General features: G+C 51.3%; 1 protein-coding gene across 3 annotated transcripts in view; it reads left to right on the top strand.

Annotated features, from left to right (window-relative positions):
- Positions 1-3,194, top strand: part of NFATC2 (nuclear factor of activated T cells 2) — a 101,585-nt gene that overhangs the window by 1,153 nt on the left and 97,238 nt on the right. The window lies entirely within an intron of this gene.

Here is a 3,194-nt window from a genome sequence, read left to right as displayed (position 1 = left end):
GTGCGCGCCCGGTGCGCGGCGCGGAGCGGCCGCTCCGCAGCGGGCACCGCGGCTTTGCTCCGTGCCTCAGCCGCCGCCGCCCCCGCCGCCGGGGCTGGCGGCAGAGCGCGGCGTCTCGGCCCCGCCGCCGCCGGGACCGGTGCGGGGGCGGCGGAGGCAGGGCGATGCCGGAGAGCGGCAGCCGTCCAGGCATCCCCCGTCCTCGGCGGGGGCGGGCGCGGCGCCGGGGCAGGGCAGGGGCCTCTCTGCGGGCCGCGGGGCCGGGGCTGGCGGGCACCGCCGCTCCCGGGGGCGGCGCGGCCCCTCGCTGCGGAGCCGGGCGGAGGATGCTCCGCGCTGGGGTGCCCGGAGCCCGGCTCTTGTAAAGCCCCCGCGGGGCAGGCAGCCCAGCCGGGGCGGTGCAGCTCCCCCAGCCTCGGGTGCTCGGCGCTGCACCCCGGGGGTGGGCAGGGAGCGCAGGTGAGTTCCTGGGACACGTCAGCGAGCGGCGGCTCCAAGGAGCTGTTGGCGAGGGGTCAGGGGGAGGAGGTGGGGAAGGGAAGCGCTTCTCCACTGAGTAGCTCCGCGGCAGACCGCTCCCGCCCCTCTCGCGGCCGGCGCCGATGGAGCCCGGGAGCGCGCGCCGCTCCGCGCCCGCGCTGGCAGGGGCGCCCGGCGCCGTGAGTCACCGCGGCCGCGCACGGGCTCGGCCCCGCCGCTGCTCCCGGGGCCGCGCCGGGCTGCAGCCGGCGTGCTGCGGTATCGGGGGGCTGCCTTCGAAGGGCTCTAAATAGCGGCTGTTTATTTTCTTTTGCCTTCGCAGCTCTCGTAGCACTCATTAACACATGCACACGGAGAGGCTCATCCAAGAATTTATAAAAGCCATTGGAAAGACTGACTGGCTTTGCCGCCCTCGGATCGGGCCCATTGCGCTTTGCCATGGATCCCCGGCTTTCTCCAGCCGTAACCCCCTTTCTGCCGAGAGCTTCAGCTGCTCTTAGTCACTGTCGTAACACCTCGGAGAAATTACTTTGCTGTAAAGAAGGCAGGAAAGGAAGGAGATAGGAGGCTGCTTGCTCTTCCCCATGTTGGGAAAGCCACATTCTCACCTGCTTTATAGTGGTAGCATATCAAAGCACAAGGCAGTACTCTGATAGCAACTACCAAATTTCTTTCCGTTATTATACAGCTCTGCTTTCCCCAAAGGTGGATGTTCCACGGGAGATTCCTTCTCTTGGCCCCTCAGACCCGCAGTCACATACTGAAATGAAAAGCAGTGATTTTCTTCCAAATCAAATATTTGAGATTGCAGTGGCCAGACTAGCAGTGCAGTCAGTTGCACAGCCCAGTCCAGAGATACTCCAGGAAGGATGTACTCTGGGGCCCAGGCATGTGTTTTCCCTAATGCAAAATGCTTGCTTCTGGCAGGGAGGTAGGGCTACAGCCTAACGCTGCTCTGCCTTTGAGTCAGAATTCTGCTGCCAACTGTTCTGCAAAGAAAGAGCTGCCTTAGGCTGCTAGGGGTTAACAGCGCAAGGCACTTTTGGGATCAGCATCTGGTTTCGGGAGGATTTCAGTACCGTAACAAAGTACAGTAGTCTCATAAATGTTGTGTGTGTAAAAGATACTGTGTTAATAATTCTGGGGCCAAGCTCCCATTTATGATTAGAGGAGGCTTAGAATGAGAAATGAAGACTGCTTGGCCTAAGCCTGTTAGAAAAAAGGTGCTTCAGTGTCTTTGCTCCCTCAAGCTGTGATTCTGCAAGTGTCAGGAAGACACTAGATGTAGTAGGGAGATTCATCGGGTTTCCCTGAGCCCCTGTGTCATCTTGCTGGCCCATATCTGTTACTGCTCTGTCGCTTGAGGTAGCCCTTTGCTAGCTGTCTGCGTGCACTGCGAGACAGTCACACCACCTAACAACCAGTGAATCATTCTCAGAGTCTGTCTTATAGCACAGAAATCACATTCACAGATGGGACACTGACATAATTGGAACACTCTTTTATAGCATTCCAATAGATATTCTAACTGAAATGTTTCATCATTCAATTTTTGAAATAGCCAAGGATAATAATATCCTAGAACTTCTTTTCCACTATTGGCTTAATCTATTTTTTTAACTATGATATGTGCATTCCTTTGGTTTGCACAGCAGACTTCAGAACTTAATAGGAACATGGAGATATGAGCAATTTTTCCATTGTCCTTTCTTGCCAAACCACTTTGAGTCTGAAATTGGGGGGTAAAATCTCTGACTCAACCTGACCCCAAAATTGAATAGTAGTGTGCGTGCGTGGGTGTCTCTTAAAGGATGTACCAGAATAATATTTCTCTCTCCTCTTTTTTCTCTGTTAGCACTCCCCAAACTCCAGACCAAGCAACTAGTCATTCACAGTCTGAGCTCATTTAAAGAGCTTGGATTAAGTCCATGTGCAAGTTTTAGTTGCCTGTTAAATTTCTAATGCCTGCCACATACACCATTAGAACACTTAGATTTTGAGACAGTATTGACTAGTATTTTCTCTGGGTTTTTTTTTAGCTGCTAAATGGAAGTTTTTAATTTTAAGTACAATTTTCTCTACCTCTTTTTCTGTTTAAAAGTTTAATATAAGGGTATTACAGTATCGCAAAACCCATGTAAATTATGTGTCATTTGGTCCACTTAATGATTAGCATAGTCAATGTATTTCTGAGGTGATTTTCTAAAACTTTCTTCAGTTTGTAACATCATGAGATCACTTGCATTTGTGAAGTTACCGCTATGGAGAATACAATAAGGTGGTATAATTAGAAACTGAATACTAGTGAAGGGCCAGTTTAACTTACTGTAGTAAGCTTAAACACTGAGAAAAATGTTAGGTGCTTCTTAAATCACAGTTTGTGTCACGCTAGAAACTGCTTGCTCTTAGCTTTGGTTTCAGACTCCTAGTCCCTAGTACCTGAGTAGTTCAGTATTCACATACTTTTAAAGTTCATTAAAGCAAAGCCCTGCCAAACTCAAGCAGTGATCCAACTATGTGGAAAAGGCCTCCTTCCATTCTCCAGTTCCCTGAAATGGCAGCACAATGTATTTCCAGTTACACTCTGTGCAGAGGCTGCTGCAAGTATACGTGGCTGCAATTTTTGTTAAAGCTGCCAAGGACAAATTTTGCTTAAGATCTTGAAACACCTTTCTGGCTCATGAAAACAGCTTTACAGGAAAAAAAAAAAAAAA

Source organism: Rhea americana, unplaced genomic scaffold (genome assembly GCF_003343005.1).
Source record: "Rhea americana isolate MKP2758 unplaced genomic scaffold, rheAme1 scaffold_4, whole genome shotgun sequence".
Lineage (NCBI taxonomy): Eukaryota > Metazoa > Chordata > Aves > Rheiformes > Rheidae > Rhea > Rhea americana.
Note: the sequence above shows the minus strand (reverse complement) of the source record. Positions and strands in the feature narration are given on the sequence as shown.